Source organism: Arachis ipaensis, chromosome B7, assembly GCF_059453495.1.
Source record: "Arachis ipaensis isolate K30076 ecotype BB chromosome B7, ASM5945349v1, whole genome shotgun sequence".
NCBI classification, from domain to species: Eukaryota; Viridiplantae; Streptophyta; class Magnoliopsida; order Fabales; family Fabaceae; genus Arachis; species Arachis ipaensis.
The window spans coordinates 125,567,767-125,580,885 of NC_142442.1; the positions used below are offsets into that span (position 1 = coordinate 125,567,767).

General features: G+C 33.8%; 1 pseudogene; it reads left to right on the forward strand.

Annotated features, from left to right (window-relative positions):
* Positions 1–6,724: 6,724 nt before the first annotated feature.
* On the forward strand, positions 6,725–12,910 carry LOC110265123 (uncharacterized; annotated as a pseudogene).
* Positions 12,911–13,119: the final 209 nt, after the last annotated feature.

A 13,119-nucleotide genomic window follows, 5' to 3' on the forward strand; every position in this document is an offset into this window, starting at 1 on the left:
TAAAATGATACTCTTCTCTCGTCTCTTTGTAAAATGTATATTCTCCTTCCTTATAACTTTTTAAAAAAATCTCATCTTTAATCCATTTTAAATTTTTTATGGTAACTAATGTTAAATTTATCTATTTTTCAAGAAAAATAAATTATTTTTTACAAAAATACCCTTTAGTAAAAATTTTATTTTTTGTCATTAAATTTTGCTTACCAAAATACTCTTTAATAAATTATTTTTTATTGATTAAATTGTATTTTCTCAAAATATTTTTTAAAAAAATTTAATAATTAAATTATTTTTTCTAAGATACCCTTCAATAATTTTTTAATTATTAAATTATGATTTTACCAAAATTTTTGTTAACAATTATTTTTATATTTTACTATTAATTTTCTGATATCAATATATATTATTTTAACATTAAATAAAAAAATCTTGGTAAGATTATTTTCCGATATCAATATATATTAATTGTTGGATTCGGCTCCTCTAAAGTTATAGTGTTGCTTTAGAGAAAAAAGTACACCATTAATCACTATTAAATTAAGATAGTGAGGCTCACAAATAATAAATATTGCAAATATGTCACTTAGACTTATAATAATAAAATTGTTGTTTTATTTCAATAATAAATATTTAATTTCAATACTTTTTAGTTCAATCTAGTTAAATATTAGAAGCAAACCTCTTTTTTAATTTAGTTTTAGAATTGTATTATTTGAATTTACAAATGAAAATATGCCACTTAAAGACTTATTGTGTTGGTTAGACTTTGTTGGTTTTATAATTACGTAAAACTTACTAAATATATATTATATTTTGAAATGTAATATTGATATTATTTTTTGGATTTTTCTATTTTTGAGATGTAGATCTTTGATATTGTAGTAAGTATATATATATATATATATATTAAGAGTAAAGTATTAGAAAATAATTTATATATAATAATTTATATATAGATATAAAAAAGAACGTAAAAAACAAAAAACAAAAATACCAAAAAAAAAATAGTGCTAGGAATATGCAGCGGTTACAAAATCGTCACAATAATTTTAAGTAGCTTCATAGACCCTTTGCGGTGATTAAGAACCGCAACAACATTTCTAAACTTTTTTTTTCTGGTGCGGTTACAAAACCGCGCAAGAACTCTGAGCTTCCACAAATGATGTGTAGTGGCGATTATTTTCTGGCATCTCTTGCGGCTGTTATTCCAGCGATTATTCAAAAGGGTTATGCCTAGATAATCAATAATTTTCTTGAATAATATGAACAACCACCAATCAAATTAAAATATAGTACACCTCCAAATTACCCACCTAAATCTTAATATTAGAATAACCATCCGCGCACCTAGTGAAATGAACATCCGATATATCCATTATTCACATTATTTAGTATTTTCATGAAATATGTCACTTAGACTTGTAATAATAAAATTGTTGTTTTACTCTTTTGTAATTTTATTTTCATAGAGCGAACTTTAACCTTGTCAAAGTTACGATTGCACGAAGAAGATGCCTCTCCAAAATTGTTAGAAGTAGATTGTATCCCTTGGGATAGACAAACACCAAATTTCATACTTTTAACACGACCCAAATGTTCTTTTTTAAATAACTTCACAAATGCGTCATCATTAAGAATACTTCCATCACTTTGAAGCAAAGCTAATTATTCCTATGTTAAAAAATTGAGAAAGGCATCATCATTAGGATATTTCATCATCATTAACAAACAAAACAGGATGCAACATGAATAAACTTCAAGAGTTTAAACCAGAGACTGCCAAAATCATATAGGAATTAAGTGAAAGAAATGAAGAAAAAGTTTGAACAAAACAATAAACAAAATGAACTATTATGCGGAAAGAAAATAAATCGATAAATCATAATTCACCTTCTGGGAAGGATTCCCAATAGACATTTTATGTAATTTAACATAACAAAATGAACTATCCTAACTATTAAGTTAGCTGCACTAGTGAGATTATGTTGATCCAAAACTATACACGAGAATTTAACAAACATAATTAATTACTCAAGCTTCATCAATACATTAATCCAAAACTATAGATAAGCTTTCAAAAGCTGATTTGCTGGGAAAATTGAGAAGGCTCTTTCTCTTTATCGTATAAAGAAAAAAACAGACAAGAACAAAATAGAAAATACTTTAAACTATAGATAGGCTTTGAAATCTACTTGGGATTTGGGAAAGACAACATTTTTCATGAACAATTAACTTAAATTACAAGCAAATCAACAAATACATTACCTATCTCCGTGCAAATTACAACTCGTTTCAACCTAACTAGCTACCATTGGGAGTATTGGAGAGTGGATCCTTTTTAGTGAAAAAAAAAATTAGATGGTGTCAAGTATTTAATCTCATTCTTTATTGTTCTCTCTCTCCTATTTATTTTTTGTCACACTTATAGAATTAAAGGTGAGAAATCACACTTTATTCTCTCAAGTGATAAGAAAAATGGAGAGAATCCATTTCCGAGAGTATCGTACAGAGGAAAAACAGAGATAAGATTTAAGTTGCGATTAAAGGGAGTAAGCTAAACTAATAAGTGATCCTTCTCAATTTAGGTGCACTTGAATAATAATTGAGTTGTCATCTTTAAAAGGTGAAGCATTTAATTAAAATCAAGGTTTAATTATTCTGTTGGTCCCTATAGTTTCGTAAAATTTTAAATTAGGTTCTTATACTTTTTTTCTTTTTAATTGGGTCTTTACACCAATTTTTTTCAATTAAGTCCCTCTTAGTAGTAATTGGCTTAATTTTATAGGGACTCAACTAAAAAAAAAGAATTGGTACAGGGACCTAAATAAAAGGAAAAAAAAGTATAGGGACCCAATTAAAAAAAAAATTGGTGCAAGGACTCGATTAAAAGAAAAAAAAAGTATAGGGACCTAATTGAAAATTTTGCGAAACTATAGGGACCAGCAGAGTAATTAAACCTAAAATCAAACGGATGTGGACAAGTCCCTTTTTCTTAGAAAAGTTTTCCACACAAAATCAAATCTAAAATTTTTCACACCGCCAGACACCAATACTCACTGATTTGTATAGAAAAGTATGTAATTTGCAAGGAAAAACAAAACAAAAACAAGTAAATAAACAAAAATATTAAACACAAAAAATTGTCAAAGGACTTACACTTTTTTCTTTAGCCTCATAATTAATAAAAGACCTATCTTTCTTTTTGTGACAAATTGGATACATGTCAGCTCTAGTAAAAGTTTGCTTGTTTGCAGTTTCCTACGGTTTATTTGCATGGATTGATATACTAGTAAATATTAATTCAATATATCAATGTAATAAATATCAATGATTCCATACAAATTCACGTGTCTTCCTAGCAAATTAGGGATGTACAAAAAAATAATCAAATTGTGGTTAACTGGTTAAAAAATTATAACTACATTTTAATTAACTATTTTAATAAAATAATTTTAAAAATTATATTTATATTATTAAAAAGTGGTTAACTAAAACTAAATTTTAAAAATCAATTTTTAACTGGTTAACTAAAACTAAAACTAAATTTTATACAATTCCTGTGATCAAATTTGTTAACCGATTTTTAATTTTGATTTTTAAAAAATCTAATTTTTTTTATGTAAAAACCATTTAAAAAAAAAACCGATTATTTTTTAAAATTATTTTTTATTTTTATAGCTGGTTAAAAACCAATTTTTAAATTTCCTAATCGATTAATAACCAATTTTATCATATAAAACCAATTTAATTAATTAATCAAATTATATTTTTTACCAACCAAAAACAGGTTTAATTTTTGGATTAGTGAAATCATGTATAAATCATGTATAGCCCTATAGCAAATGTCTTGTCAATAAATTTCGATTAGCTACGTTTTTGCCACACATTTTCTGTATATATATATATATATATATATGTCCAATTAGCAATTTGTCATACACATATTTTTGTGTATTAGTGCTTGTGCAATTATCTGAGTTTTTGAACTTCAGTCTATAATAAATAAAAATTGCCCATTGTTCCAAGGTGACTCCAACTTCTTGGACATGAGGCTAAATTTTGCTTCCTATTAAAGTTTTAATTATAATTGTCATGAAATAATTTGGATATATTATTTTCCACTTGTCAAAATTTTGTAACATATGTTTTTGTTGTTTTCCATCATCAACTTTAAAAAATTTTATATAATAAAAATATAAAAGTAATTAACTTAAATAATCCTAATATAGACATATACCAACTACTTATTTAATTAATTAATTCCCAAACAGACCAGAATTGCTTGAAGTGAGCTACTATATCCCTATGCAAAGAATCTAATTCACAAGCGGGACAAAGAATTACTATTACTATTACTAAACATACACCAACTAGTTTAATACATGCTCATATATATTGTTAGTAGGAGATACAGAAAAATAAGAAGAAAAAGACAAAATACATAAGAAATGATATATAAAAGAACCAGTAGTTTATAAAATGAAATGAAATTCAATAACAATTTATTTATTGCTAAATAATTAGGTAGGAGCAAACTTGAATAATATCTCTATAGACAACTTTTTTATGTGGCTCTTTTGAAATCAAAGACTATTTCTCATAAGTTATAAGAAAGTTTTTGAAATTTTCAGTCATAGCTCCCAAAATCAAGTCTAAAAGACCATCAGATTCACTAATTGATTAGTCATCTTTGTTCCGTCGTACAATAACTTTAGTCTCGTCGCATCCACACATCTTCAACCTTAAGTGACCCTCTTTGATTATCACTCCATTTGCATATATTAAATTATTCAAGTGGTATATTGTTGGAAACAAGTTTATTTGTTGAGCAGTAGTACTAAGCCTAACTGCTGCCCATAAATACTAGGGGTTAATTAATTTTTAGTCAGTTAGAAAATTATGTTCAGTTTGTTAGTTCAGAATAAGAAAATTCTCTTTAGAGTTGGTTAGATCCAACAATGTATTACAACAAGGGATTGTTCATCAATAAAATTTTCTAATTCTACTAGATCCTATCAAATGGTATCAGAAGCCCACGAATCCTGGTACTTGTGGTGAATGGTGCAACCACGATCGTGCAAAATGGAAGGGGGATTGGATGCGGTAGAATCGCATTTTGACCGATTTGAAGAACTGTGTCATGTGTTGCAGGAGATATTGTAGAGGATCGATGTGCGAATAGATTCTATGGAGTAGAGCGCTTCGATCTGCCATGACCGGAGTTTTCCGGCATCGCACGAGGCCATCGGCAGCTCGCAAGGAAACAGAACCACACTGAAGCAGTTGAGAAAACTGGAACTCCCAATTTTTCGTGGTGAGGATGCAATGACTTGGATCAAACATATGGAGCAATTCTTCCTTCTCAAAACGGTGTGGAAGAAGAATGGCTCGTGGTGGCAACGTTTGCTATAGAAGACTGCGCGTTCATGTGGTTTCGATGGTGGAAAGCATGTGCACCGAGGCTGCAATGGCAATCCCTTCGCGTGGTGTTACTATGTCACTTCCAGCCTGAGAGGTTGTAGAGTCCCTATCAATCGCTGCTGAAGCTGCGATAAACCAGCACCGTGAGGGACTACATTGACTAGTTTGTGTTGCACGCACACCCACTGCGAGGTTTAGCTCAAGAATTATTGATTGAAGTGTTCTTAAATGGATTGAAGTTGGAAGTGAGTGAGGAACGTAGGTTGTTCTCGTTCTAGACCATGGATGAGTTGATAGAGTTGACGCAAAAGGTGGAGAATCATAACATGGTACTACGGATTGCTCTTGGGTGTAGTGTGAGTAAGGGCATGTTAGAAATGAGAAGTACAAAGCTAAATGGGCACGAGGCGAATGCTTTTCTACGATAAACTATACTCAGCAGAGCATGTGTGCAAGAACAAAGAATTCAAATTACTGGTTATGGAACCTGAGGCTAAGGAGGAGGATTAGTTGGAGCACGAAGCCATCCTAGAAGCAATGGAGCAATTGGAGCTCTTTTCTGGAGATCTACCTTGAAGCCAAGGTGGTTGTCCAAGGGGGAATAATGATAGAAACAGGTTTGTTTGTTCCTTTTATGCTAGTTTAGTAGGTTTAGAAGCAGTAGCGCTAGGCCTAGCTACGGTCTATCATAAATATATAATGGTTAACTAGCTAAATAGTAAAATCACACACTATTTAGCATTGTTAGATGGTTTCTGAGAGAGTGACAGGTGTCTCACAAACTTTTTCTTTCTTTCCTCTTCGTGTTACGATGTTCAAATCCCGGGTGTATTCTACGTGCTGTGACAGGACAACGGAGATGGTATTGCCAAAGGATCTTGCTATCACCAAAAGAAGGATGTCGCATTGTTTTTCACAAAGTTTCTTCTGGTAATTCAAGCTCAATATATCCCTAATCCCGAAATCCTAATTTTGGAACACAGAATGAGCAGTCGTAGCATTTGATTGGCTGATAACATCATCAAGGGATCACCTTTCGTTGAGGAACCAAATGCTTAGATTCCCGAGTAACTCTCGAATTTGTTAAGTGAGATTATTTTAATTTATATTTCGCGATCTTGGTTGATTTGATGGATACGGATGTGTAATTTGAATAATTAATAGTGTTGCTAACAGCTACTATAAATACCTATCAAGGAAATTATTAAGTTGGTATTAGTTCTTCAACATTGATGGTTATTGTTTGTCCATGATCACTACAATCAGTTAGAGAGTTGGTCTTTTTGATACATCCTGTATGGTCATGGCTGAACCAGTTCCATCTAATATGCGAGATAATGGGGTTGATGCAGTTGCGGAAGTGAATCCGATAAAGTTGTCTTAATCTCTGGCGGTTGGAGTTGTGGGGCTGTATGAGATGCAAAACCAGTAGAACCTTGCTGAGGTTTACAGTGTGAAAATGGTGTTGCAAGATGAACGGGTATGTTACTGATGTCATTATTCTAAATTTTCTGGATTGGGTCATTAGATATATGCGGCATTAACTCTATATATTTACATTTTATTTTCTTTTGTTGCTATGCAATGGTGATCGAATTCATTGTAGCATACCAAAACAAAATATCGCTGTACGCAAGACTCTTATTCGGGAACATAGGATTTATTCTATGAAGAATTTCATTGTGGTAGGTTGGAGGAAAGGGGTTATGACTTGTGGTCACAAGTACAAGTTAAACTTTTATATTAAGATGTCAGTGTTACTACTAACAAGTGGGATGTTTCCCTTTATTCCCTTTTGTTTTGTATCTTATGAAAAGGTTCAGGCCATGCCTGCTAGAAATGAAAATCATCTCATAGGTATTTTGAAAGATATTAAATAGTTATTTTTTATGGTTTCAACTTATTCTGGGTAAGAAAATTAGTTTTTTTATCATTTCTTATGAATGAGATGTTTTTAATGTTGTGCAGACTGTATTGGACATGTTGTAGGTAAAGAGGATGTAATAAATATGGTGACAAAATCAGAAAGGGGGTATAAACTTCTGGCGGTCTATTTGAAGGATCTGCAGTACGTTTGCTACCTAAATTATAATTTCCAACTTCTTATATAAAACTATTTTCATATTGTATGTAATATATGTGACATGGAATTTTTGTTGACTTCCTTTTAATCACTTTTATGTTGCTATCTGTTGTGTTTAGGAAGAATCGGTTGAAGTGTATCCTGTTTGGTAACTTGGTTGACAAAGTTAAAAAACTGCTAGATAAAGCTTATGGTCAGCCCTTGGTGATGGTGACTCAGTTGTTCAAGCCTCATTTGTATTTGAATGAAATTAATATTCAAAATAGTTTTCATGTGTCTCGGATTTATATTAATCCTAACTTCTTCGATGTTGTTATATTTAGAGATAGGTACGCAATACATTCATGTCATGAACTGGAAACGTTATTTACTTATTTGATGTATGTTTAAATGTAACGTGACTGCGATGTTGTTTCATGGAATATTTGGCATGAGTCAGCCCGATGAAGGAAGGAGATCTATGCTCACAAGGGATCACTCACATTCAAAGTCGGCCACCGCTTTCTGTGTCCGATGAAATCAACTGAGACTCTAAGTTGAGGAAATTTTGAACATGAGGGAGGTGTGTTGGCAATTTAAAGATGGTTTATGTGTAGCTTATTTAAGTTATATTTACACCGATATGTTATGTAGTGATAAGTTTTTGTAATTTTAGGAATCTACATGTTGGGTGGTTGGCACTATAGTTTCTATTGAGCATAGTGTTTGAGATTGGTGTTATGCTTCGTGTGAATCCTGTCCCAGGAAAATTCAAATTAATAAGGATAGGTATTGGTGTGAACATTGTAGGAAGGGCGAGTTCAATCCTTCTCTTAGGTAATAAAGTCATCTTTTTCAAGTAACTTGATTTTATAATTTGGGTGAAATAGTTGGTGTTCCTGTGTTCTAAAAAAAGAGTATTGAAAAAAGAGTACTTAATCAAAAGAATACTAAATTCTAACTCATAAATTTAAGTTCTTTTGCCTTAAAGAATTTTAGTACTTTTTTTTTAGTTAATTTGATCTTTCTAATAGAATACATAATTTATATTATAAAAAAATAACCATAGTAAACAAAGTACATACTAATTCATATACAGTAAAAATTATACAAAGTCAAATAAAAAAAGAAAAATTATAAAAAATATATATCAATAAAAAATATTAAAAAATTTATATGAACAATGAGTACCAAAAATTCAATCAAAAAATAAGATACATCATAGAACATAAACCTTCAAACTCAACACTAATAAAATACATAACACTCTCCACTACACTTTAACTCACTTTTATAAAAAAAAAAAAGAAAATACACTCACACAATCACTATTTTAATGAATTTAGAATTCGTAAAAAATATAGTTCATAGTAATTGTAATGCCATTATTAACATTTTTTATAATTGGCTTCGCTTGGTAGACAACTCTGCCTATGCTATATCTGCGGTACATAGACAGTCCTAAGCCCGGATAAAGGAAGAGGGTCGTATTAGGCCTTCAACAGCTAACATAAAAACTTAGTTGAATATTCATGACATGGATTAAAGACGTTATTGCGCTAAAGCTAGGTCGTTACCTGGAAGCAACACGCTGTATGGCTCGCGTACAGTGTCAAATAAGCAAGAGCCAATGCATCGGTGCCCGGGTGTAGTGTTAAAAGGAGCAAGGGTTTCCACGTTTTCATGAACGGACGAGGGTAAATAAGCTAGTTCATAAAGAAAAAGGTAAAGGTAAAGGTCAGAGCAATAAAAGGTTGAGATTTGGGACATGGAACATAGACACTCTAACAGAAAAATTCATAGAGGTGGTAAATACCATGACAAGGAGGAAGATTAACATCATGTACCTACAAGAAACAAAATGGGTCAGTGCGAAAGGTTAGGGAGTTGGATACTTTCGGGTTCAAACTTTGGTATACAAAAAAGGTGAAGAATAGGAATGGGCTAGGTATTGTCGTGGATAAGCAGTGGAAGAAGAACATAGTGGATGTTAAGAGGGTGGAAGATCAGATCATCTCTATCAAAATTGTGGTGGAAGGAGGTACTTTTCATGTGATTATTGCCTATGTATCGCAAGTGGCTTTGGACGAGCAATACAAGATAAGGTTTTGGGAGAATCTAGAGAATTTCGTCCAAGACATACCATCGGGAGATAGGATTTTCTTAGGAAGAGATTTAAATGGCCATGTTGGAAGAGAGGTGACTAGGTATGGAAGTATTCACGGAGGCCATGGTTTTGGGGTAGTCAATACCGAGGGTAAAATTATTTTGGACTTTTCTTAACCTTTGACCTTCTCATCGCAAATACAAATTTTAAAAACAGAGACAAACATCTTATAACTTACAGGAGTGGTATGACAAGCTCTCAAATCGACTTCTTCTTGTTGAGGAGAGTCGACCAGAAATTTTGCATTAAATGTAAAATTATTCTAGGAGAGAGTTTAATAACACAACATAGGATGCTTGTCATGAATTTTCGTGTTGAGCAAAAGTTGAGAAAAAGACATCATATGAAGAATGCATGGACGAGGTGAAAGGTGAGGAACAAAGAAGCTTCCTAAGACGGGTAGGAGAAGAGGCAAAGTGGGATGCGGATGGAAGCGTGGAGGACATGTGGAGGGAGATGGCAGAAGTTATTAAAAGAACAACAAAAGAAATTTTTAGTGAATCTAGAAGGATATGACCAAGAGGTAAGGAGTCATGGTGGTGGAATGCGAATGTACAAGAAAAGATAAAGGCAAAAAGGGAGTGCTTTAAGGAATGGTCTTTGTGCCACAATGCAGATAATTAGAAAAAATATAAGGCGGCAAAGAAAGAGACAAAAGTGGCTGTAAGTAAAGTAAGAGCAAGAGCATATGAAGGTCTCTACCAGTCTTTAGGTACAAAAGAAAGAGAAAAAGATATATATAGAATCGCAAAGAGCCGTGAAAGAAGAACGAGAGACTTGGATCAGGTTAAGTGCATAAAGGATAAAGACGGAGAGGTTTTGGCTCAAGAGGAGAAGATCAATGAAAAGTGGAAGAGTTACTTCTACGAGTTATTTAATGAAGGACAAAAGACTCTTCCGAGCCTTGGTCGGTTATGCACGAGGGAAGAGGATCAAAACTTCGACTACTATCGAAAGATTTGAGACTTCGAGGTAAAAGAGGCTCTAAAGCAGATGAAAAATGGCAGGGCAGTAGGACCTGATAATATTTCGATTGAAGTTTGGAAGGGCCTTTGAGAGAAAGGCATCAGTTATTTAACCAAGCTTTTTAATGAGATTTTAAGGTCAAAGAAGTAGCTAGATGAGTGGAGAAAGAGTACCTTGGTACCTATCTACAAGAATAAGGGGATATACAAAGTTGTAGAAATAGAGGGATCAAACTCATGAGCCATACTATGAAGTTTTGGGAAAGGGTGATAGAACGGAGGCTAAGACAAGAGACACAAGTAACTAAAAACCAATTTATTTTTATGCTAGGAAGACCCACCACTGAAGCTATATACCTGTTAAGAAGGATGATAGAGAGGTATCGTAGTAATAAAAGGGATCTACATATGGTGTTTATTGATTTGGAAAAAGCGTACGATAGGGTGCCAAGGGAGGTATTATGGAAGGTTTTGGAAAGAAAGAGAGTACGGATAACATATATTCGTACAATTAAAGACATATATGATGAGGCTACAACTAGTGTGAAGACTCAAGGTGGTGTGATAGAGGAATTTCCTATTGGTATAGGATTACACCAGGGATCATTCTTAAGTCCATACCTTTTCATATTAGTCTTGGAAGTATTTACAGAGCATATCCAAGAGCCTGCTGGTGCACGCTTTTTGCCGATAATATCGTCCTTATGGGAGAGTCAAGGGAAGACCTAAATAAGAAGTTGGATTTATGCAGAGAAGCTCTAGAAGTGTATGGTTTGTGCATAAGCTGTAGCAAGATGAAATATATGGAATGTAAGTTCGGCTGCCGAAGGAAAAACTCCAATACAGAGGTGAAGATTGGAGAAAACATCCTACGAAAAGTTAAAAGTTTTAAGTATTTTGGGTGTATCATACAGGATAATGTAGAGATTGAACAGGATGTAAATCATAGGATTCAAGCAGGTTGGTCAAAATGGCAAAGTGCGTCTGATTTTATATGTGACAAAAAAGTGCCTTTAAAACTTAAAGGTAAATTCTATCGCATTGCTATCAGACCAGCTATGCTTTATGGTACAAAGTGTTGGGCCACCAACGGGGAGCACGAACATAAGTTAAGTGTGGTAGAGATGAAGATGCTGAGATGGATGAGTGGTCATACGCGATTGGATAGAATAAGGAACGAAGATATAAGAGAGAGAATTAAGTAGCACCTATTGTGAAAAAGATGGTAGAATTGCATCTCAGGTGGTTTGGACATGTGAGAAGAAGACTGAAAGATCACCTAGTCAGGAGAGTGGATGAGATGGAAGATGGACAAGGAGTGAAAAGCAGATAAAGACCTAGGAAGACCATCTACGAGGTGGTCAAATGAGATCTACATGTAAACGGTCTCTCTGTAGACATAATACATGATAGAGCTCAAAAGCGTCGTTTGATTCATGTAGCCGCCCCACTTAGTGAGACAAGGCTTTGTTGTTGTTGTTGTTGTTGTTGTTGTTGTTGTTGTTGTTGTTGTTGTTGTTGTTGGCTCTGCTAGGTAGACAACGGAGAATCTGAACAATGTGAACAACAGGCTGGAAATTTGGCCCAATGAAGTTAAAAAAAAAAACTCCACCCCAATTACCCTACCAAAAAACCCTATTCAGTAATTCAAAAAATTTAACCATCCATTATACCCTAAATTACTAAAGCACCAGCTTCTCCCCTAAACCCTCTGCCGTCGCCGCAGTCTCTTGGTCACCAACCAGCCCCAATCGTTGTTGTCGGGATCCTTCTCACCGTTGCTGGTTCGTCAACAAGGACCTTCATCGGCGTCGCTCTCCTCCAGACCAGAAACGAACAGTGTCTCTCATCCCTAGTGAAAATAACCATCCACTTAAGGATAAAAATAATCATTTGCATACCTAGTGAATGGAACATCCAGCATATTTTAATTGTATATAACTAAACCGAATCTAATCCAATAACCATCCATATAAGAATTAAAATAACGACTAAAATGACCATCCTGAATTGGCCATTGAAGTAGCTTCACTGAAAGGCCATGGTGAAAATGACACAACGACTAACATTGATGCTGCTCCTTCAACGGTTCGACAACTACCGGCGGGGGCCACCGGTGAGGATGAAGGTTCTTCTCCAGTAACTCAAGTGAAAACCATGCAATCACTAACTCAACTGGCCATTGATGTAGAAAACCACGCAATGGCCAATACTGCTGTTGCTCCTTCAACCGAGGAAGAAGGATTGGACGAAGAAGAAATTATTAAGAGAGTAAAACTGTACAATATTTTCTAATCTCGTAGGAGAAAAGTGAAGAGTGGCGCGAAAATAGCAGCAGTAGTGGATGGGCGGTGGATGGGAGGCGCCTTGGGCTGAGCGTCAGAGGGGGAGGCACGTCTGACTGACTGGGGAGGTGGAGGAGTGTCGGGCACGAAGTGGTATAGGGCTGCGGCGCACAAGGAGGAAGCCTAGATGGTGGACGACGTTCGGTGGTGCTGCACCTT